This window comes from Passer montanus, unplaced genomic scaffold, assembly GCF_014805655.1.
Source record: "Passer montanus isolate IOZ18808 unplaced genomic scaffold, ASM1480565v1 scaffold42, whole genome shotgun sequence".
Taxonomy (NCBI): domain Eukaryota; kingdom Metazoa; phylum Chordata; class Aves; order Passeriformes; family Passeridae; genus Passer; species Passer montanus.
The window spans coordinates 6,261,255-6,286,726 of record NW_024369041.1 but is presented as its reverse complement, the minus strand read 5'-3'; the positions used below and the strand labels follow the sequence as shown (position 1 = coordinate 6,286,726).

The 25,472-nt window shown below is 42.5% G+C and overlaps 1 long non-coding RNA gene across 1 annotated transcript; it reads right to left on the bottom strand.

Annotated features, from left to right (window-relative positions):
• Positions 1-11,811: 11,811 nt before the first annotated feature.
• Positions 11,812-24,743, bottom strand: LOC120507304. Its single transcript, XR_005628724.1, has 3 exons — positions 24,633-24,743; positions 21,709-21,912; positions 11,812-11,930 (listed from the first exon to the last, which is right to left on the bottom strand). It is a non-coding gene; the product is annotated as an uncharacterized LOC120507304 (long non-coding RNA).
• Positions 24,744-25,472: the final 729 nt, after the last annotated feature.

The window sequence follows — 25,472 nt, the reverse complement described above, 5'->3', positions numbered from 1 at the left end:
ATCACAAGTTGAAAATCACAACTTCCCCAATGTGCTTTTCACCAGTTGTTCTATATCCTTTGCATATTCAGTTTGCAGCCATTTCTCAATCTCACAGACTATTATGATCTACTTTCCATTCTGTATCACCATAGATATCTTATCACAAATTATGCTGCCACATCATTAACACCAAATGCTCCAATCCAGTAAAATTCCCTTGTCTTTAGTCTCTGACTTTTAATCAGCAAGGTCGGCTTGACCTTCTGGGTTACCTAAAGCCCTTCTGTATTTGCTTGTATCAAGCAAGAAGTCTAATTTTTTGCTTCTAAAAATCTAAAATACCTCCATGAGGTCACTGAGTGGATGCCTGTGCTCAGTGCAACACTTAAACATGCTGCAGCTTTAGAGATCATTTTGTTTTCATCACCATTATTCCTCTATTAAGTGAAAAGTTGTTTGCTGAAGCAAATGAGACAATTCTGTTGGTGACATCTTAATTTTAGGTCTGTTTTGTCTTTTTGACTGCCGGGGTGCAGGGTGGGATAATTCTGCTGCTTCAAGTACCATCATCAAGCAACAAGTCCTATCTAGGAAAATAAATTATACTTTTGAACATGGCAAAATTATTTCACTGCCAGATATAAGGACTTCATGTTCTTCTAATTTTTTGGGGTTTTTTTTGGTTGTGTGGTGCTGGTATTTGTCAGCCACAAGCAAATGGAGGTGGTACAACTGAGAAGACACATCTGCTCCTAGTAAGTGTATCAAGAAAGACCAACACTTATTAGGTCTATTTTTTAGGCTGATATTGTAAAACCAAGGTAAGGATAAAAACTTTTTGCAAGATAGGAACTCTGAAGTGCTTGAGTCCTTTAAAATATCCCTCAGGAGGCAGTTCTGGGATCCCAGATCCAGCCCCAAGGTAGAGAAATGGTCACAAGGTTTACTAGGACATCCAGCCCTAATGGAGTCAACACCAGCTGGAGAATCTGGTATTTTTACCATCTTTCTGTTTGAAAGGCTCTTTTCTCACCCTACAATCACATCACCAATTAAGCTGATGAGGCCTGACCACACATCCTCACATCTTTGGTCCTATTTGTCAGAGCTCCTGGGATTCATTTACATATTTTAGGTTTGGATATCATGAGTGATTCACAGTCATCATGCAACACAACTCCTTCATTTGAATTCCACTCCTCCCCCTCCAACACTCATGATTCCACCTGAAATTGTTTTTATTCCCTAAACGAACACCCTTGAATTGTGTACTACTGCACTATATCATATTTAAATTATTCCAGTCATTCATTCCATTTCAACAATTTTCTTCTCAGAAAAGGATAGAAACACATGAAAGGAAATCCCTGACTGCCCATTACAGTTGTTCATAAACTTATGACACAAGGTTGCTCAGCCAGAAATCCAGTGCCACCCCTGCCATAGGCAGGGAGGGACACCTTCCACTGTCCCAGGCTGCTCCAAGCCCTGTCCAGCCTGGCCTTGGGCACTGCCAGGGATCCAGGGGCAGCCACAGCTGCTCTGGGCACCCTGTGCCAGGGCCTGCCCACCCTGACAGGGAACAATTCCTCCCCAATATCCCATCTGACAGTGGGAAGCCACTCCCTGTGTCCTGCCACTCCATTTCCTAAAGAACAGTCCTTCTCCAGCTTCCCTGTACCCCTCCAGATCCTGGGAGGTGCTGCAGGGTCTCCACACACCATTCTCTTCTCCAGGCTGAATTCTGTCTCAGTTTCTGTTTATCTCAGGTTTTTTAGTCTCTTCCCCAGCTGGGCTTGGATGATGACTGAGGTTGCAATCAAATACAATTACAAATTCCTGATGGGCCAGAATTTCTTTCTTTGCTCATGCTTAGAAATGGCAGAACACCATCAGATATTTGCAGCCTGAAGGGAGATTTTGGAAGAACGGTATCGTCAATCCAAAATACACGTCCAAAGTGGAAGATCCACCCCTGCCTTAATTACAACATCATTACTTGGATGCCACACTTGGCTGTCTCGTGTCACCAAGCCATGTTTCAAGCCTTGGGAGCAGCAGACTCAGGGTGAGTACAAAATTCTGTGACTTTCATTCAGCATTCTGTACTTGAGCAAAAATTAAAAGGTCATCTCTTCAGCTTCTCTGGGGAAAGACTGATCACAGCACAACTCAGGGCATCCTGGAACAAATAGGAGCAACTTGATGTTGACAACTTCATTTATCTTTTGGCAAATTCTACCAACAAACATGTACCAATAAAGGGGATTGCTCATTTAAAGAAAGGCTACATGTTTTGTTTTTCAGCCAGAATGAGTTTTGTTCATACCCAGTGACAGCAAAGAATTTAAATGTTCAATTTCAGCTGTGAAAAATAAAGTTACATCACTTTGGAATCTGAAAACAGCATTTCTTGTTTGGCCACTGGGTTTGGAGAGAAAAAGATGAACCCTTGACAACTTCATGGCCAAACCCAAGTCCTGCCAGGGTTAGGACTGACACCAGGGATAGATTCAGTCACAAAGCCAAATGATTTTGTGATTTGAAATTCCTTGGTTAACTCCTGTTCACTTTTCTCTTGGATTTGCTCTGGAGAACAAAGTCATGTAAAAAGAACAACATTTCTTAAAACTCCAGATAAAGACATTTTCTTAGTAATTATAACAGAAATAGCTGGATGTGTTCCCAACAAGATTCATGACTGGGATTTGTATCTGTTTATCACCGATAAAGAAAAGAACTCACAAACAATAAATTAAAATTATGCAAACTAGCACTGTATGTTCCCAGGTTACAGTAATTGCTTTTTAGCTGTAGACTGCCTGTAAAATATCTGTGAATCTTAAAAAGAAGTTCTTTAGTAACCCTTAAAACTCTTTAAAATGCACCTTTTTGCCATTTTTCTTTTCTCTTTCTGCTGCACATACGAGTTTATTGCAAAAATGAATGCCTGTCAAAAAGAACACAAATGCTAAACAGGCTTGGAACAACTCAAAAGAGCCTGTATTGCTGAAGAAAAAGAAATATCCTTTCCATTGGCAAGTTAGACTTTGTGGAGGAACTGGAATATCGAGCTGTCTGACTAACAGAAAGGAAGATGGATGACTCCTCCTGAATTAGATGCTTGAAACCTACTTCTGCTCAAAAGGGAATATAATCAATTTGGGAAAGAGTTGCCTCCAACACTGGGAACGCTTTATCATAAATAGTAGATTGCATTTGAACTTTACTTGAGTGTTTTAAAGGTATTATTAGAGCTTAACCTTCAAAATGAATAACAGTTTATTTGTGCAGTTACTCAGGGAAACAGGTTGAGATACCTACTTTGAATAATATTCTACCCTGTCCTTTACACCCCACTTCTTCTATTCATTATTAGCTGGGTTTATTACTCATTCAATTTGTCCCTCTTTGTGTCCAGAGGCAGCAGGGTGGCACCTGAAGGGCATGGAGCAAACACGAGCTCAGATCTCCCTCTGCAGATGAGGAGCTCCAGAGGGACCATCAGGGAAGAGCTTGCTGAGCTTCCAACCCTCCCCTGCTCACCCAGAGCCTCCAGGAGGGAACCCAGGGGCTCCAGGGAGTGTCCTTGAAGGTCACACCCTGAGGGAAGGGGCTCTCTCCTGGAATGGGATCATTCATCCCAACCCTCCAGCTGGTGACCCCTGAGGGCTCAGATTTCCACTCTGTAAATTCAATTAAAGTCTGGCACTAAGCAGTTTCAGAAGGAAACCTATCCAGGACATCAGATCCAAAGGGCAATCCCAGCCATGAGGTCACAGGCAGCCCAGAGCACTCTGCAGCTATTTGTAATTTTTTCACTTATTTTAGCTGAAATTTTACTGATTTTTTTTCCTGTATTTCAGATGTAAAACTGGCCAGAAGGTGAGATACAGGAATCACAGGCTCTTACACTTAAGTTCTGGCAGAACTTACAATGCTCTTCAAACATCCAAGCTGAAAAATGCCATGTAATTTACAACCAGCATTCACCCACACACGGGTTTTTCCTACTGTTGATGGGGTTTTTAATAAAATAAAAGTTATCTAATAATTTAATTGCCAAAAATCAAAATCCATCTGTATTTTCATGTTATTTAAATGTCTCTATGAATAATCCAGCCCTGGATTTCACTTCTATAAGATCTACATCTCATTTGCTAACAACATTAAGTATAGGAAATAAATCTGGATGCTCACTTCCTTTTTGAACTTGGCATGGGTGCACGTATTAGCTTCCAAACCCTGTGCTTTAGTTCTTTTTTCAGAAACAGAGATCTAGATCAGAAGCATCAGCTTTCTTACAGAGCAGCAAATATTAAGTTAATAAAAATTACTATTTTGTTCTATTATTTTCCCTTTGTGCTTAAATATCTTCATGCTCAGCATAAGTTATAATTAAATTACTTTAAGCACAGTTACGTTTAATACCTATGGAATTAAACATAGAAATTAAACATAGCACTGGTGTAAAATCAATGACAGGAATAAGTAATTGAAAAAAAAGAAGAGCTAAGTTAAGAGACAAATTTCAAGGATTGTTTTTGTTCACTAAATGCTCTAAAATACTTCATTAAATATGCATCAGAAAACAACAAATTTCTGTAATATTAAAATATGGTGCAATTTCTAGGGCTGCTAAAAGTCAGAGCATTATTTTGTATTTAAAATACAATCCATTTGCACTGAAACAATACATTTGTAAAATCTATGGTTTTCGTACCGTAGTTTTCACTTTCATGCAGAGGTGCCCTGGCCTCAGGATAACAGCATTTGCATCTTTTTCTGACTTTTCACATCCACAAATTCCATATTCGAGCTCTTAATTTGTTTCTGAAAAAAAAGAAAAAGAAAAAAAAAAGCAATACAGTGTGAGAAATACCAGCTAGAGGGAGAGGATCCATTGAAAAGGGGAATTTCTTGGGGATTTTTGCCCCACTTCACTGTAGACCTTTCAAGGGTACTTGGGAATATTTAATGTGTTTCTTCCTCTGAGCATATTCTCCTAAATTCATTTCAGTGTGCAGCCACCAAGTAAGAGCTGTTCAGGCAGTGCTGCAGAAGGATGCAGCAGGGACTGCTTCCCCAATATCTCCCTGCATGAACAGGTAGGCAAGAGGACAATGGAAAATACCAGGAATGGCAGGAACAGCTCTCCATGGCTCACTCCCAGCTAGCCTGACATGCTGAAATGTCTGAAATGGAATCTCTGGCCACTGCGTGGAATTGCCACAGGATAATTTCTCTCCATAATTTTGAGTGTTTAAAACTTTAAAAATTTTTATTAAAATTATTTTGTTAAAATTTTGAAGGAGTAGAAATAGCTGGACACAATGAAAACCATGAAGATGAGGCTCTGTGAGGGAAAAATGGGTTACAGCATCCCTAGGTTGGTAAGCTTTTTCCTCCACACTTGCCAGGCTGGCTGGACTAAGCCAGTCTTCCTAAAGAACTCCCTGGAGAGGAATGGAAGGACAGAAGAATGAAAAGAGCACACACAGAACCAAAACCTCTTTAAAAAGAGAAACCTGCACAAAAACCTGCAGACAGGAGTTCATTACCAGCAGATCCATACCAAAGTGGAGAGGGCTGTGGCAGAGCTCTGCAGGATCCAGCCTGTGGCCAGCACTAATCCATACTTGGATTAATTCCTTGCACAACAGCTTTTAGCAAAGAGGCAGCAAGAAATCAGAATTCTAAAGCTCTGTGGCCAGGCAGCAGGCTCCTGACCTCACCTGAGGAATAACCAGTCAGGGTGGGGGCTCTGGGGAATTCCCGTGGGGCACAAAATGAGCAAGACTCAGCAGTGCCACACTGGAGAAGAAAATCCCAGAAAATGCAGAAGAGACCTGGAACAAGAGCATGGGCTGCTGAACATGTCCAGTCTGAGACCTCTGCACCATCCTTGGAGAAAGAGATGAACATGAAACAGAAAATGTGACAAATCAAAAATGTGGCAAGGAATGGGAGCCTCAGCCTCAGAGCAGCAACACAATTTCCAAATACATGGGAGGTGACCATAAAGAAGACAGAAATAATCTGTTTTCCCTGTTTATACCTGATAAAACAAGAGCTCATGGACTGAAATTAGGTTTAGGCTGGACTTCAGCATGTGGTCCATGGGGAAGGCTCTAATGACAGGCTGGAGAAACAGCTGTCAAGACTATTTTAAGAACTTGTCTTCTTTGTCCTTGCCCACCCTACAGCTCTGAACCACAGAGAAAGGTTAAGCTATGATAAATGGTATCCCTACCTCAGGGCTGGTAATGTGAATTTGATGGGTGTGTCTGTGAAAAAGGGTGTTCTTTGGTTGCAGTGCAGTAGTCTAACACAGACTGTGTATATCCTATTGGGTATATTTGCAAATAATAATGAAAATTATCATGATAGGAAGTTGAAGTGTAAGAAACCAGGAGGCTGGAAAGTGATAAGAATGTTCCCAATAAGAAAAATAATTTTATTGCCTAAGTATATGGATCCAGATGAACTATGTCTTAATTACATTCTCTATTCTGTTAGACAGATATTAAGATTTTTAAAATATCAGAAGATGCTGTGCCATCTTCCTCCTTTTCCAAATCATGAGTGTGTCTTGAGAGGAGCTTTTACCTCCCTGCTAAAGGAGCAATTTTATGGAGATGTGTCCTTAAGAACAATGCTTTCCTTGGGGTGAAAGTGAATCCTGCTGTGCTGCTGAGTAGGCTGGAGCATCACCCCATTGCCAGGGAGTGCTGGGGCTGTTCTTAACACAGTGTGAGCTTAACTCTGGCCTCAGGAGGGTCAGGGCCACAGCAAACTGGCTGAAGAGAATCCTCTCAAAGTTTCAGAGGCAAAAAAGACTTTCTCACACCTCTCTGAAAGGCGGCAGGGATAATCCAAGAGATAATTATGGAATACTTGCAGCCCATTCTCTCAGGATGAGAGGCTGAGGCTGGGACCTGCAGAGCCCATTCACACCACTGCTCTCAGACACAAAGTCTGGCCCTTGATCAATTTCATAGGAATATTTCAAGTGAGAGTGGAACTGGAGGTGGGAGCATTCATCATCACTCAGTTACAGTGTGGTAGTGGGGAAAGGAAAAGGAAAAGATGGAATCAGACATCCCTGAAAGTCCTGCTGTGGCTCTATAACTGTGTGACATTATTAGAAAGATGCCTGAAATGACTTATGGAACTAATTAAGGAAATATAAAAGCATGGATAAAAAGTTCCTGGTTAAGTATAATTGATAGTACAAATCTAATTTGAAAGGTTAACAAGCTCTTGAAAATTGTTGAATCAAGTACAGACTGATGTTTTTAATATAATTATATACAGCTAACAGATGGTATAGTCTTTTTATTATATTGTCAGCTATTAGATTTTCACTTCTAAGGCAAATAACTGAATTATACTAAAGATACTTATGGTTATTTTAAAAGATTTTTCAGTTTTCTAATATCTTTATATATTGATCAAATGCATAATATTTACTGTTTATAAAAATCTGAAAGACAAGATTTGGATAAAAATTCAGAATATTTCAGAATTTCAGAATATTTCACTACCCCTTCTAAACCAGCTTTATCTTAGATCTTAATTAAAAGCTTGATTGGTTTTATGAATAACATCATTTTAGATATGTAAATATCTTTTCAGACCAAATGAGAATTAGAAGAAGATTAGGAAAACAAAGCAGCAGGGGAAAAACTACTCTTAATTCAAAAATTCTAGTTGAAAAAATTAAATTTAATATGCAAGATAATATATTAGATACACCAATTCAGAAAGTTCAGGAGAGAGGTGATTACCTCATTCCTAAACCCTGCAGTCTGTATCTGATAGCTACTTTATCTGGGTTCTGAAAATCCCTGAAATAAAAGCCATTACTTACTTTGGTATTTTTAAAACAATTCTTCACACAAGATTCAGAGTTCTGGCTCCTTCCACCACTGAATAAGAAACTCTACAGACTTGTTACATGTCAACCCAAAATTTTATAGAGCTGAGGATTCACAGATGAAGCATTACAATAACAAGCTGTATTTCTAATTACAGTCCATGAGATTTCAGTGTCCCCCGGCACCTCCAGGGGAGACAGAGAAGGACTTCTCATCAGAACTGCAGTGATGGGACAAGGGGGAATGGCTTCCCACTGCCAGAGGACAGGGATGGATGGGATATTGGGAATTAGGAATTATTCTCTGGCAGGGTGGGCAGGCCCTGGCACAGGGTGCCCAGAGCAGCTGTGGCTGCCCCTGGATCCCTGGCAGTGCCCAAGGCCAGGCTGGATGGGGCTTGGAGCAGCCTGAACAGTGGAAGAGGTTCTTGCCCATGACAGGGGGAGGAATGGGATGAGCTTTAGCATCCCTTCCCACCCAAACCTTTCTGTGATTCTATGATTAACTAAGAGGAGTCCTCAAATTCATTCTTATAAGTATCAGACAAAATTTATTTCATCCAAGTGGAATTTGGAATTTACAGCAAGCTGGACTCATCCCAGAATCCCAGCCTGGTTTGGGCTGGAAGGAACCTTAACACCCATCCCACTCCACCCCCTGCCATGGGACACCTTCCTCTAGACTGGGCTGCTCAAGTCCCTACAAACACAGGAAGGAGGACATGAATCACTCCTTTTGTATCAGTGCTCATCTCATCTAAATCTAGCAACTGAAAAGGTAAGCACCTCCTTGTTAGGATTCCTGTGCAATCACAGGGACTGATTGCCAGACACCTGCCATGGCCCTTCTGAGGTGCCTGTTTGCATTCCTCAGAAACAGCAGAAATCCAAACAGCTCCTGAAGAAATCACACTTAAAACATCTCAGTCAAATGGAGAAAGGAGGATAATATCCACACTTCAGAGCAGCCTCACTATGTCAGAGCAAATCTGCCCATATTCTCCACACTCATCAATATCAGTTTCCTTGGGCAGGGAACAGAAAGCAGCACTTCCACAAACACCCTCCCAGCTGGGCTTTCATTTCAAATTCTGCAGCATAATGCTCATCCCTAGCAATAACCAAAGGCTCTGCTGGCATGGCCTGTGAAGGATCCAGGAATGGCTCTTGGTGAGGCCATAAAAATGGATAGCCCAAGCTTGATGGCTCTTGAAATAATCACACAGCTTCAGTTGGTAGAGGAGATGAGGGATGGGAAACGATCCTTCTGTGAGCTAAGAGCAAATAACTGACCTGGACATGTTCAGGCATCCTGCAGTCTCAACTTAATGAATTCATTGGACCCTTGACTGGAGTGAAGTAAATAAAACATTGCATTTTCTCACTTGTGGCTTGCCTCAAAAGAGTCACAAAACAACTGTTTTGCCACTTGAAGGAAACTAAAAGTAATCTAAAAGCTTATGGGGGTTAACAGCTGATTACAATCAAAAAGCTGGCACAACAGTGGATTCAATTGTTCTGTTTGCCACTCCTGTAGTCCTTGTCAAAAGGCTGGATTTATGCCAGCCTTCCTGTCCTTCTTACAGCCTTTGTCACAACAAAGAGGCATTGCAGTTTTACAGCCCTGTATTTTCTCTCAAAGATAACAGTAAACAATATTCCTTTGATGTTTTCAATGTTCTATAATTTTACTGAATGGTCCTTCTTATTCTTCCTTTTATATTCTCAAAACTGATGAAAAAGTGATGAAACTGCCAACAAAATAAAATACAGAATTGTGAAGAGGTTAAAGCAGTGAGCCTGGCTACTGTCCCTCATGGGTCAGGCAGGGCAGAAAGACTTTTGTTTCACTTTTGATCATGTTTGTCATAAATTTCTTGTGAAGTAGCAGCACACTACACAACAAGCTCACACAGAAACTGCAGATCATACCAAGAATTACCAGTTCCCAACCCAAATAGTAGGTAAGTTATAGTTGATTCCACATCCCTTAGCAAATGCTTAGCAAGCCACAGGTGCCCCTGGCTGAAGACACACAGGGTCAAAGAGGAAAGCACCTCACCTGTCATCATCAGAGGCCATCACACCACTGAAGCTTTCCTGGTACCCAAATTAGTTCTTTGAGTCCCTCTTCATTTGGATTCTTTTCCCCTAAATGTGAAATCTTTTGGGTCTTCCATGTTGGCTGCAGCTCCACAGACTCGAATTTCAGTCCACACTTTGAACACTTGAAGATGGAAACCTGGGAAGAAGTGGAGAAGATGTGGACAGGGAGAGCCACCTTCCAGTACTGCAGAGTCCTGCTGTGGCTGGCCCCTTGTCTGGAAACTGCCCTGACCTCTGATCACTTTCACTTCCCTCCTCAAACCTTCTGGGTGCACAGCAATCCCACTGGAACCTGGGGGAACAGGTCCTCTTCTTCATCTTATGGGAACAAAGATGAGAACAAACACTTACAAAGTGCCAGAGAGACACTGCTGTTGTTCTTCAGATCCTTGAAAATTCAGTGTGTGCCAAGATGTCAGGTTTCTGGTACTTGATGCTGAGCCTGAGGTAAAGGGGAGCCATAAAAGGGGTTTTGCATAGTGGCCTGAATATCCCAGCCTCGTTCCTGCTCCTTGTTGGGAAGCCACAATGTCCTGCAGAGTGAAAATATTCTCCACAAGAGTAAGCTTTGAGCCTGGGCTAAGAGCAGAAGCTCTCCCTCAGGGACTCAGTGCCACAAAGAATTTGAGCACATGCAGAACATTTAAGGGTAGAATATTAAACATTTTGCTGAATCATATCTGATGTGGCATAAGCTAACAAAGTAAGTCAGAGTGGACAGAAACACCTCTCATGTGAAATCCTGCTTTAGGACTTAGTTGTAAAAAAACATCAACACTTACAAACAGCTGAAAACCGTTACCAGAGGCAGTTGTTACTTTTTTGAGTGTTTGATGCCCTTTCATTGCTTTGATGGTCTCAGATTTCACTGGGCAATATGGAGAAATGTAGATAAAACTCCTTCACATAAACACACAGACTAATATTACATAGCTTTATGAAGGCTGTCCCACCAAGCAGTGCTTTCCTGAGAGGGAAGGCAGGTGCACACATATTCCTGTGTGAGATGCTGCCTGACAGGGCTCTCAGAAGAAAGGATCAGAGGAGTTCACATGCAGCTCAAGGCAAAACACAGCGGCTATAAAAGAGCGTGGAAGACAGCAAACACTTCAAGAATGAAAAACACCTTTTGACCAAGGAAAACTGAAGGGCAAACATGATCTTATGGGCTGAAAAAGGATTCAGATGACTTTCAGTGGAACTGCTGCAGTCCCTTGAGAGAGACAAGCTGGCTTCAAGCTATCACAGATCAACAGACAGCTCTGAGATGTTCCTGCTGGAACCCTCCCAGATGTGCAGGAAGGGAAGAGGACGCTGGCTAGCAGGTTCTGAACAACAACCAGTCTCTCATCCCTCTGGAATCCAAGCAGGCAGAGTGGAAAAGCAGGGAAATAATCTATAAATTATGTGGGTGATTTAAAAAAAAATATTTTTAAAGGAAGAAAAAACTCACATGATACAAGAATATGCAGAATATGTACACAAAAGGTTGAGGGAAAAGAGAGAGAAATCATTCATAGATACCAAAGTAAAAGGGGGATGGATGATGAAATTACTCTGGGGGCTAGATTTGAGTTCTTTAGTGCATTGGAAAAGGCTGGAGAAATATATAATTTTTGTAAAGCAACACAGTGCATTGCAAGAACAGAACAGAGAACTAAAACAATGGATAGGCTGTGGAAAGAGATAGCAGGAAAACAATGGATATTGTGATGAGGATGCAAGGACAGGGGGAAAGAGCAGAAATACAGGAGGTGCTGAGCTGTAACATTTCAGAATCCCAGAATCACTGAGGCTACCTTGGCTCCAGGCTCAGCCCCTTCCCAGCTCCCTCAGCCCCTTCCCCAGCCCTTGTCTCTCAGTACATAATTACCTGTGAAATCACAAATGTGTGAACAGACAGAGCCACGCTGGCACCAGGCTCTGGCACTGCAGGACAAGGCAGAAGCTTTCCTGGTTTATCCTGGAAAAAGAGAATAAAGTCTGTGACAGCAGCAGTGTCTGGTTATTTCCTGGGTTGCTGGTAGGGCCCCCCAGGTTTAGACAACAAAATAGGCATTTCACAGTGTGTATATATATATATATATATTTACACACACACACTGAGAAATATATATGTGTATATAGAGTATGTAGATACATACATGCATATCTATTTACATATATATGCATATATATGTATATCTATGTAAATATGTTAAAATATGTAAATATATATGTGTGTGTGTGTGTGTATATATATAAACCCACCAAAACATTACACTCAGTACATGCACACAGTGAAATATACATTAAGCCAATAAGTTAAATTTTTTTATTATTAATCTTATCACACAACATGGAAAATAGCTAATAAGGTCATGAGGCAGTTCCACTTCCAGCTTAAAAAAATAATTAAAAACAGACTATAAACAAAGATTTTCAATCAAAACAAAACAAACAAAAAACCAAAGCAACAACAAAACAACCCTAAACAAACAAACCCCAAAGCAACAAAACTCCTGAAAAATTAGGAGAACTAATATCCAAAATGAACTTAAAACCTCAGGATATAAATGAACTCAGAAATTCAAAATCCTCTAAAACCTTTCTATAAAGAAGTGGGAAGAACTTCTTCAGGAAGCTTCTAGCCCTAAGTGGGTGATAATCAGCCCTAAAGAGATAATAGCTACACTCTAGAGGGAAAATAAGCACTATGAGAAAGCTACATTTTAGAGATAAAACTGTAAGAATAATTGGAAAATGGCCCTAAATCAAATATTTTCTACATAGTGTCAAGTGCTTTCAGTCCTATAAATAGAAAGTAAACAAGGACAAGACATTAAGATGCTACAAGAATGGGTTTAATTTTTAAAATTTATTTTTGAATTAACATTTTCCTTTGGCTTTCAACCAGAGGAAAAGTGAATATTCTAAGGCAAAATTGTATTGTCTAATAGGAGCAAAGTACTGAAAAGGAGGCTGCCACTGCCAAAAAACCCCCAGAGATCACAGGATTCAGTGTGGTTACACTGCAAGGACCTGAGAGCCCATCCTGGAATGTAGGAGAGCACTGAGGGAGGAACTGCAAGTGAAGTAGGAGAGGCCTCTGTCACCTGGAGGTGAGCACTGACCAAAGAGGAGACAAAATCACACTCAGACTTCAGAGGCAGAGCAAAAGGGGACCCAAAACAACAGCAGCCACAGGAGTTTTATCCTAATGACACTCCAGGCTCTTGAACACGTGTCACTGTCATATTTTCTGAAAAATCCCTTTGCCCAAGATTTCTTCTCCTGAGAAGCCTCAGAGAAAAACATAAACAATAATTATCTGATTTGCTTCTCCTGTGTTTTGCTGCTTTGGAATATGGTCTGGAGATTGTTTATCCAACTGCTCATTGTTTGATTGGTTTCATGTGAATTGGTTTTATTTAATGGCCAATAACCATCCAGCTGTGTCAAGGCTCTGAGGAGTCACAAGTTTTATCATAATTCCTGTTAAGCCTTCTGTCCATATGTCATGTCATGTCATGGTCATGTCATGTCATGGTCATGTCATGTATCAGCCGCTAAGAACATGGAGTGAGATTCACTCATGTCTCACCTCGTCCTGGGGACCCCTGCAAACTCCACAAACAAGTTCTGTGGGAAAAGGGCAATGGAAACCCTGGAGGCAGCAGAGCAGGGACACAGGGCTGGGGTGGCAGAGGAATCCTGGCACACCCCACCAGCCCAGGAGCAAAACATAACCTGGTGTGGGTTTGCATGGTTTGGTGCCAGGAGGTCACAGGGGTCGTGCCAGAAGCTTTTTCCATGTTCAGCAGAGCCAGTCCCTGGAACTCCAAAAGTGGATGTGTGGCTGGCCAAGGCTGGGCCACTTAGGAATGGTGGAGCTGCCTCTGGGATAACAGACTGAAGGAAAAAGGGGGAAAAAATTGCTGCACAGATGTAATTGCAGGCAGAGGAGAGCAGGGGGAGAACATGTGAGAAGAACAGCTCTGCAGACACCCAAGGCAGGAGGAGGAGCAGGAGGTGCTCCAGGCACTGGGCCCAACATTCCTCTACAGCCTGTGGTGAGACCATGGTGAGGCAGCTGTGCCTCTGCAGCCCATGGGGATCCACAGGGATGCAGAGATCCACCCACAGCCCTTGGGGATCCATGAGGATGCAGAGATCCCCCCACAGCCCCTGAGATCCATGAGGATGCAGAGACCCTCCAGAGCAGCCCCCACTGGAGCTGGGGGATGCCTGAGGAGAGGCTGTGACCCCGTGGAGACCGTGGCCAGAGGGGCCCTGCTGGAGCAACCTGTCCTTGAAGGACTGAGCCCACGGCAGAGTGACTGCAGCAGTGGGAGCAGAGCTCTGCCCGTGGGATGCACTTGTGTTGGACAAGGTCCTGGAGAACTCTGCTGTGGGGGGGACCCCAGGGTGCAGCAGGAGCAGCCTTTGGGGATGAACTGCCCAGAACTCCCATTCCCATCTCCCTGCTCTGCTGTGGGAGGAGGCGGAGCTGGGAAGGAGGGAGGGATGGGGAGAAAGTATCTTTAAGGGTTTATTTTACTTCTCATGATCCTGCTCTGATTTTGTAAGTAATAAATTCAATTAATACCTCTAATTCCAGCCTGTTTTGGCCTTGATGATATTTGATGGGTGAGCTCTCACAGCCTTTATGTCAACCCATGAACCCTTCCTTACATTTTTCCTCCCATGTCCAGCTGTGGAGGGAACTGAGAGACAGATTTTGGTGAGTGCCTAGTGCCACTACACCCAGTAATAGGGACATGAGGCAAACCTGTAAAATATGTAAGAGAAAAGAGGGAGAAAGAGAGAGAATGATGCAAAATGTGAAGCCAGGCATTTATTGCCTAACTACAGGAACTGGTGTGAAATTCTAGGAGAGGCACCTGGAAATGACACAGCTGCAAAGCTGTGCCCCAGATCTCAGTGAGCACCAGAACCAGAGCAGGCAGGAGGGTGATTAGAGGCTCTCCCCTAAGAAGAGATAAAAACAGGCTAAAAGAATTTCTTGTTTAGCCCAGCAAAAATGCCAGCTGTTAACAACTGCAGCTGTGCTCAATGTACACAGAGGGGAGGTGAAAGAAGGCCAAGCACAGTGCTGGCAAAGGACAGATGGGTAAACTGGCACGAGAGGAACCTTGCAGGGACAGGTGAGCCCCTCCAGCCCTGTTCTTTCTGTTCTCAAACACTTCACAGCAATGATTTAATCCTAAATGCCTCTCCTGATGTGGAGCACACTGAAATGTGTGTTGCAGTGTGTCAGTTTGGTAACCAGAACACACACGACCGCAATAACACATTTTGACAAACCTGGGGTGGGGGGAGTGAAGGTTGTATATTTTATCCCTGTATAATCAGAGGGAGGAAAAAAACCCTCTCAGTGGATAAGCTCAAGAGGAGTCATAGTAGCACAGGATTATTTAGCTCAGAAAGGACTTCAGAAGGTTTCAGCTCCAGCCTCCTGCTCATGGCAGGGTCACGCATGAGGTTCAGTTCACACTATCCTTCTTAGCAACCTGTTCCACTGATTAAAGATATGATTGGGAAAAAGATTTTTCCTTATATCCAGATGGAAAAAACTCAGTGCACTCCCAGACCTTACAAAATACAACCAAACTATGCAAGTGAATTTAGCAGAAAAAGACTGTAATAATAATTTAGTGGTTGCCTCAGCTCAGGTTTGTCTCTTTTATGAACTATTGATTTCACTATAGAATATTCTTAAACCTGCTGAGTAGAAGAGTTCAATTGAAGTATATTTACTGCTCTGAGTGGGCTCCTGCCATTGCTGAATCTTTGACACCTGTTTGGGAACCAGTCAAACCCAAATCCTTTCCTTTGATTCCCATGCTCACCCTCTGTCCCACTTTCCTTCCAGAAGCCTCAAGGACAGTCCCCGTTTCAAGATGCTCCAAAATGTGAAAGCAGCAGGGAATGAGATATGGGTGAGGGGAAGGAGAGCAGAAGCAGGGTGTGAGCTACTGCAGCTCACTGGAGGCAGTGTGACAGAAGTGGGTCTCTAAGATGGACATCAGTGTGCTCAGTCCTTGCAGGGACATTCCAGGAGATCACACCCTGCTCAGGGCAGTGCAGAGGATGAGCTGACTTTGCCTTCCTCTCCTGAAACACCAATTTAATCTGACCCAGCAAAGGATACTTTAAAAGAACTACGGATTTATGCAAACAGACGACAGCAAAGATTTTTTCTAATCTTGGCCTGGAAATGTATATTGAAAGAGAAACCATCCAGTGCCACTTTGTACAGGCTGTAGGGCTCAGCACAGGGGTGAGTAAACAGGATTATACTTCCAAGAGCAAATACACTCTATCAGTATTACTCAGTATTTGTTGCTAGTTCAAATATCTTTCTTGATTTTCATGAACAAATCACTGATAAAAAGTTGTAAAACATCCTTGTGATCTTTCCAGATTTTAGTATTTTAAAAAATACTGATGAGTATTTCCCAGATATCTCTTGGCAGATTGATGTCATGAAGAAATTTAAATTTCACTGAAGACTCTTTTTTCCTTTCCAGGAAATTCTTAAACTATTTCACAGGGTTTCAACTATCTCCTGAAAAGACACAGGATCACTTAACTTCCAAGAACAGATGTAGATCTCATCCCATCTGAAGGTAACTTCTATTTGGGGCATGCATCTTACCACTATGGCAAGAAATACTCCAAGGTAATGAAATTAAGTTTAACTCATGAACATTGCTGTTCATTCTTTGTACAGTGATCCCAGAGAAACAGATCAACAGATTTTAGCTCTAATGAAGTGCCTCTTAGATATTTGCTAATCCTAAAAACACTTCCCTGTAACTCATAATCGTATTCTTTCATTTTCCTGTTCATCCTACTGGTACCTTAAAGGAGCCACTGCTTTTGTTTATCCTTATTTCAGCTTTTTGTTTGTTTAATTACCACATCTGAAATTATATTTTGTAAATCAATCTCTTCTTTCAAGTGCTGATTAAGAGCAAACACTCAAACAAACACAGACATAAACAAGAAGAGTTTCCCATCCTGGTCCCCAGGAGCTGCACACACTTTTACTGTGGGTGATATTGGATATTTTCAGGTACTCAACACAACCAGTTGGAGCAGATGTGGATTTTGGTTGATCGTCTGGAAGAAAGTTAGCTTCAAAGACTGAACAACACCTTCCAGGGATGGTGACTATTTACTGAGGGTCTTGGTGCTTTTCAAAGGTACAACCTGGAAGCACAACTCTTGCAATAGCTCTTTTTCTTTCTCAAAAAAAATTGAGAAATTTGTTTTCAAATATGAAAATTTAACTGCTGGTGACTTGGGCAGAGCTGACCAAAAGTGTCCACCACAACCCCAAACTGAATGTGTGCTGTTGGAGGGCACCAGCAATTTCCCCTCTTTTGTAATTCAGCAGCAATTTCCTCTGTGTTTTGACATATTCTCTGACCAAATTACTAATTTATACTAAGTGGATCTAACAGAGTTGCAAATGTTGGGCAATATTCGTTTCCAGCCAGCAATGCTTGAAGACCTTAAAATTCTCCAACTCTCTAACCCATAAGAATCTCTAATTATTTCCTCTTTCCATCCCATCCCTCAAGAGGGATTAAATTTCTGAAACTTGTAAAACACCATAAACAAAGGCTGAAGAATTGGCTCTTTGGGACCAGAATCACATTTGGGGAATTTACAACCATTTCCAAATGTCAAGAGAGGCTTTCAGGCATGGAAGGCAAAAAGCCAAGAGAATTAACCCTTAGAATGAGTCTGTGCTATTTGTGTACCTTATATCTCATTGTTTTGGGTGGGTTGCAGTGTGTAACAGCAACACAGTTCACAGTTTATACCTGAGAGCCTTTAAAAAGCAGCAGAAATCTCACTGTTGTGTGACCTTGATAATCCAGTTCTTCCAGACTCTCTTCTGCCACTTTTTATCCTTTTTGGGCAACATCAGGCTCTGCATTCCCTCTGCTGGGCTGAGTGCAGGAGAAATGAGGCTGTCTGGTGTTTTACCTTTGGCTTCAGAAACAACTTCCACTGAGATTAAGTGACAATCACACACCTAAGATTAATTCTTTGGTTTATAGCCCCACATACCTCCATTTTAAATAAGCCTTGCCCAGGACAAAATGTGCAGAGCCAGGGCAGACATACAGATAAATCATAAACCACTGTGGGTATTTCTAAGTCTATAGGGGTACAGAAAAGAAAGGCCAGCAAAGGAAACTCTTGAAATAACATTGTGCTGTCTTGGGGATTTTTTTCCCAAAAAAAATTCTGGCTCAGAGCAAGATCTGTGATTCTTTACAGCTGTCATATGCTATTGTGGCACAGGGTGATTCATTCTAAAGTAGTGTAAAGGAGACAGCAAGAAAGACATGCCTTAACTCTATTTCCAGTGTCATGAATCCATGGAATAGTCTCCGTAAATTCCTGTCATAAACATTAAAAGAGAAAGAAGATGCTGGACATATTTGATATATGCTCAATATACTATCCAGTGAAGCTTAAAATAACGCGTTTTAAAAAGTAATGAGAACTTAATTCCCAAATAAACAATGGACAGGACCTGCAGAAGTCCCAGCTGGAATCTCTGGAATCTTACACAGAAGTCCTTCATGGAAAAGGAGAGACAGATGAAACTGACTGGGAACCAAAACTTTCAGGTTTTTTTACCTGGAGACTGAAAAGATCATCACATTCTGCAACAGCTTCTGTGCAAACAATGGCTAAAAAATCAGAAAGGTGAGAGAGGGATGGGAAAGATGTGAGAGATGTCTGAGGGACAGACAACCAAGACCTGTACTGTTATGAAAGGAATGGGAATGGAAAGGGGGAATAGGTTGGGGTGTTTTCATTTTGCTTTAGATTTTTTTTTTTACTGCACCTTCCAATGCTAGAAGCAGGTGGCATCCAGCAAAGCCGCAAATAACAGGCTCAGAAAAATCAAACCCAGGTGGGTTCCTCACACAATGTGAGGCTGAGCCACAGAAGCAGGCAGGAGAAGGGGACTGGACAAAATAAATGGACAAGTAGAGTGGGCAATGTCCCAGGAAAATCCCAGGGGCACAAACAGTCACAGGGGCACTTTTCCAGGGAAATGCCCCCAAATGTTTGCTCTGCTCTTACCCCATCCTGCTGGGCACTGCCAGAGTCAGGGCTGAGCTGCTCCCCACAGGAGTGCTGGCACTCCCAGCACAGCTGGCACGCTCCAGCACGCCAAGGAAATGTCACCTGGTGGCACTGTGCTGCTGGGCTTTGTTCCCTGACCCTGCTCCAGGCTCTCTCCTCAGGGCTGGGGGCTGGCGAAGGCTGGCATCAGCTGAAAGAGACCCCTAAGCACAGAACCACCCCCAGAATCCCTGCCAGCTGCAGGGCTTCAAAGAGCTCAGGGAATTCTTCAAGCTTTTACCTTCAGGGTAGCCCATCCCATGGATTTTACTCTGCTCTCATACAAGAAAAAATTGTCTCCAGCTTCTAGCTTAGCTCCTGCCCTGACCCAAATCCTTGTCTCAGGGATTTAGTGGCAGTTCCACCACCTGCTTTGAAAGGTTGGGATGGATTTGATTATTTGTTTTGATGTTTGTACAGCAGTAGCCTAAGCCATAAAGAATCTCGGCATCTCAAATTGCACCCTGGCTAGCTTGGATTCTCCAGATGATCTTTCAACAGGAAGCATGGGGCAGGTGGGGGAAATAACACAAATCCCCAAAGCCAATGAAAAATATTTGCAGAGGTCATAATAACCATAATGTCAACTCCTTTTTCTTTTTTTCTTATTTTTTTTAAGTTCCTTCAGTGGAAGAGACTTGCCAATCTGTGACTGTTGTGCAAAGAATTGCCAGCAAGGAAAAGGTGTGTGCTTGGTGAGGGGCTGCTGCTGAGCTGCCCAGGCAGTTGTGCTCCTGTGCAGGAGGAGCTCAGGTTTGGACTTCCTGGCAGCAGTGATAACTTGAATACTGACCTTTTAATCTTGTGGTTCATGCTTTCATAAACTGAAAGCTAAAAACATTTTAAGTGACAAATGAGCTCAAAAGGTAGCTCAATTCACAGTATTAAAATATAGCATCATGCTTTACAGGTTTCTCATTCTTCTGGTATGAACAATTCAGCAAATACAACAAAATAACAAATATTATAAAACGCTGACATGCCATAAATCTGCATTTTTTTCTCCTCAAAACCAATATTTTCCCAAGAATACTACCTAGGTGGATTCTCCAAAGACAAAACGTTCTGGTAATCAGCTGGATATCTTCTCATCTCTGGTGCCCCTGTCTGTCCTGAATCCAGTGCTGGTTTTCCTTTCACCTCCACAGTGCCCAGCACAATTTGATGACAATGAAATATTTTTCCATTATGTCTTGCATTGGTGTTGTTGTCACTGAGCTGCCTTTTCCCTCCCCACATCTGTTTATTTTGATACATTAAGGTCACCAGAGATTGTTTGTGACTCAGGTCTGCTTGTGTGCATTACAACCTTGTCCTATTTCTCCAAGGAAAATTGTTGCTAAGGCATGAGAGAAAGGATATGAGCTGAAGAAATGGAAGATGAGAAAGTCACTGACTTTCATGAAGAAATTCAACTTCTTCCCCATCAAAAACATAAGGATTTGGTGTCTTCAAGGAGCTCCAGAAACTGAGATTGAAATTTTACCAGAGGGAAAGTACTTCATACTTTTGTCTTAAAAATAAACAAGAACTAGTGATACTACATCAAGCAAAAACTGCTTTTCTCCTGTTTGATAAACTTTTTTCCTGCTTGTTGAGTGAAATCATTCACAGGGGGAAAGCGAATGCAAAAGAACAACAACAACAACAAAAGGACAGTGAAAAATATAAGTGGAGGAAATTCTTGAGACAGAGCTGTCTCTGAAGTACTTTTGGAGAGCATTACTTTTATTTAATACAGAGAAATCTGATTTCACTCCATCACAGACCATCCATTCAACAAAGTAATTCTTATCTGTCTTGATTTTTCCTGACTGTATTTCTTATTTTGCTGATAATTCTTCCTCTACCAAGCAGTCTGAAACCAGATGCTTCTATTCCTAAGTTCCAAGGCATTTCAGGCTAACTGTGTATCCTGTCTGCACACTTTTCAGAAACACAGTAAATCTCAGATTTAAAAAAAAAAAAAAAAAGGCCACAAGCAAGACATTGAGAAAGCCACAAGAAAGGAATGAATTCCAGCCAAGGATGTACCTTCAGATTCAGCACTTTGTTCTCGTAAGCATTTTTACTCAACTGGCAATATCAAGATGAATACCTGCTCTCTCTTAATGCTCTCTCCTCCTGAGAACACTGTCACTCTGCAAACCACCAGACTAAATAATGCATTTCTAAGCTGAGGAGGCTTAAACAGTCCAAGAAGACAACAGCAACAAATTCTGAGGAACAGCGCTGCTGGCTGAAATAAAAAAAGCAAAGCAGACAGCCTCAATGGCAGCTATAAAATACAAATAACCCTGGATTTACCCAGATAAAGATATCTGAGAAAGGCACATACCAGGCCCGTCATTTAGATTTCTGTTCCCTCCTTTTTTTATACATTCCAGAAAGTCTTTTATTTACCCACATTTTCACACATTTCTTTCCTTAAAACAATATTCTGGAGGGGAGTGGGGCTTGAGATCAGTGTTCAAAACCCATGTGTGGCTTGGGAGTTCATTCTGCATGTTCATACAGACCAGTGCTATGTTAACCAGCTTTACAGATATGAATTAAGGAGAAAAGAAGTTCTTACCCACCTGCCAATCAATAGAAGTCATCATCCTCATGAAATGAAAAGCCTTTCTGGTCAGGACCAAAGTAAAACCAGGAAATTCATTCTGCTGCAGATCATGTCACTTCTCTGAAGGAAGAACCTCTCAGATCTTTCGAGTCTTCTGTGCTTGACTGACTCTTAAGCAGAGCTTAAATCCAGAATACAGCATAAACCCACAGCCAATATGCTCAAAAAAAGAAAAAAAGAATCACCTCAGTTGATTTTTGCCTCCCAAAAGCACAAGCTTCTATCACTCAGCATCTGATCTTTTATCTATCAACCTTTCAACCCATCAACTCTTCTCATTTGCTTTAATTTTTTCTTAATATTTACATTTTTTCTTAATACTTCCTTTTGGCTAATTTAAGTGAAAACACATGCTGAAAAATCAGAATATTTTCATATAATCATAGGCTATCTCAAGTTGCAAGGGACCCACAATGAACTTTTTGGCAAATTTATCAGCAGAGCCAGACACCATGCAGCATTGGAACTGTTGTCTCTGAGACTCTGTCCCATCCTATCGCAGCCCAGAGTTCAGAAACGACAAAAAAGTATTCTGCTTATAAGACAAATTTTCCTAAATACTAACTGGCAAGCTGCCTTCCAAAAGCCTTGGAAAATTAGAAGAAATTAAAGGTTTTCTGGTAATATTATCAGAATATGTGAGAAAAAAAGAGAAAATAATCATCATAGCATCACAGAATGATTTGGGTAGGAAGGGACCTTGAAGATGATCTCATCCCACCCCTGCCATGGGCAGGGACACTTTCTACTGTCCCAGGCTGCTTCCCGCCCTGTCCAGCCTGGCCTTGGGCACTGCCAGGGATCCAGGGGCAGCCACAGCTGCTCTGGCACCCTGTGCCAGGGCCTGCCCACCCTCCGTTTATTATTAGAAATGATACATTCCCAGGTGTTTCACAGAAACCTCTTCATCCTGGGCTTACTCTGCCACCCAAAACTTTCTTCAATCCAATCTCAGACCACAGCGCTCTCCCCTGCAAGGACCAACACTGACGTTACCACATAGAAAATCATCAAATATGAAAATTATTCTGGAAATAAAGCTGGGGAAAACACCAGAAATTTTAATCGGGCATTTATCTGATTCCATATTGCTGCTCCTCCTATAAAGATGGGTGAAAAACCAGGATGCTTCCAAAATCTTCCTGGTTATCATAATGTTAAAGGCTGTGCTGGCTTTGGGAACCTCCCCTCAGGAATTTTGCAAGGCTTTTACCCAACAGAAAATAAAACCTGAAAACCCAGGATAAAACCCACAAACACTCTGTTGCTCAGTCTTCCCAACTTTGGGGTGTAGATCCTGTCAGGAAAGGTCCACACATGGAGGAGGCAACCATAGCCAGCTCTGGAGCTACATCTGCTTCCCTGGGAGCACTGAGGTAAGTGCTGCTTGCAAAGGATGGCTCTGGTGCAGGAATGATCCCAGAGAAACACAGCCCCATTCCTTTCACAGCCAGCAGGCCTTGAAAGTCCCTGACTTGTTCAAATAGCAGCTCAGACCAAGCTGATCCAGCTCAAGCTGAGATGCCAGGAAGAACATCCTGTACCACCTCCTGATTTACTGAAAACACTGCATGGAAATCTCAGCTGTCTACAGCCCTGACAGCCTGCCCTCTGTGCTGGGAGGAGCCTGGGACAGGCACTGGGACACACAGAGGTGCTTTGGGACAGCCAGCACGGCCTCACCAAGGGACAATCCTCCCCACGGCCTTCTCTGGTGCAGTGACTCCATCAGTCAGCAAGGGAAGGGCTATGGGTGACATTAGTCTGGAATTCTGTCAAGCCTTCGGAGGGATGGAGCACCTCTCCCATGCGAAAAGGCAGGGACAGTTGGGATTGTTCAGCCTGGAGAGGAGAAGCTTTGGGGTGACCCAATTGTGGCCTTCCAGTGCCTGAAGGAGCTGACAGGGTGCATGGAGAGGGATTTTTACAAGGGCCTGGAGTGCCAGGACAGCTTCAGACTGACAGAGGGGAAATTTAGATGGGATGTTGGGAAGGAATTGTTTCCTGGCAGGCACCACAGGGTGCTCAGAGCAGCTGTGGCTGCCCCTGGATCCCTGGCAGTGTCCAAGGCCAGGCTGGATGGGGCTTGGAGTAGCCTGGGACAGTGGAAGGTGTCCCTATCCCAGTGGAATGGGACAAGTTTAAGACCCCTTCCAACCCAAACCATTCCATGATTCTGGTAATTACAGTAAAGGGAAAAAGAGGTCTGCTTTCCTACCCAAACCCTGGCCCAGACTTCAGCAAACTCAACCAAGAATGTGAGAGAACTGAACACAAACAGCTGAACCTACAAAATACTTTTCTGACCTGCTCTGTGTTCCAACACTGCCATTACTGGCATACAAGAGAAAGAGATTTGATTCACGAACTTAACATCAAAATTCCCTGTTGCATGGGAACAGGGAATTTCTTCCCAGCTGCATGGGAAGGTTTAGGAGCTGCACACACTCTGCTCCTTCTCTCCTCCAAAGCTCTGAAGGTCTGAGAAGCTCTGTGGGGTCATTGCAGGGAGCAGGGAAAACTCAGTGAGATGAGACCTGACCTTTGGCAGGCCTTTGGAGCACTGCAGTTCAGACCTGGAGCACAGAATACTGAGTTTGGTCCCAGTATTTGGTGTCAGCATTTCAAACCAGTTGTCTGGTTTGCAAAGCCCTTTCTGGGCTGCCTGGGACACGCTGGGCACTGGGCTCTGCACCCAAATGTCAGCACTGGGAGCTCTGAACACCTTGTTTGGCACGCACACGTGGGAACTGCTTCGTGTCTCATGTACCAGCACAGCTCAGCACCCAGACTGTTCCTTCAGCTCCTCCGTGACAGGCGTGAAACCTAAATTAAAAAGAGGCAGAGCTGGAACCAAATATCCCAAATGCTCACTCTTACCACTTCATCATCAGCAAAATGCTTTCACCCATAATTGTTCTCATTAAAAGCCAGAGCATAAACAGTGCTGAGCTTGGTATGCAAGGGATGGCATCTCCATGGCTGAGCTGAGCGTGCAGCACAGGCGTGTTCTTCAAATTGGAGTCAACAATTATTCCACACATGGGAGAGGATGGAGCTGAAAATAAATAGAAGGAAGTGACAATCTGCCAAGTGGTGTGTAAACATGATGGCAGCCTGAAAAGATTCCCAAAGATATTCTTTTACTGACATTATGTCTTCAAAGCATTTTTCTTACCTTTAAAAGATGCAGTCTGTACTTCCTTGATCAAAATTACTCATTTACTCATTAGGAAGAATTTATATTTTGTATATTTTTCCCTTCAAATAATGAAAAGATGCCTTTAATTATTAATTTTTTTCCTCAGAAGTAGATTGCATGGCTAAAGAATTTATATTTTGTGTATTTTTCCCTTCAAATAATGAAAAGATGCCTTTAATTATTAATTTTTTTTGCTCAGAAGTACATTTCATGGCTGTGTTTGGTGTTAGGCTTTGTCTCTGGTTCATTCAGATGGCTGGGAAGTCTCTGATACCTGGAGTTCACTCTTGTCACCAACTGCAATGTCAGCCTGTAAACTCAGCCTCTGCTCCTCCCCGAGTGGCCAGTGGTTCTGAAAAAGGAGCATTCCTGGGCTAAGTGACCTCCTGCCCAGCCACAGCATGAGCTGAGAAAGGACACTTTGGACATTTTTAGTCATCATTTGCATTTTTAAGTTGGATTTTAGAACTTGGTTTCCATCTTGGACTTCCTTCCCTCCTCTTGCCCTGCGTACGCGA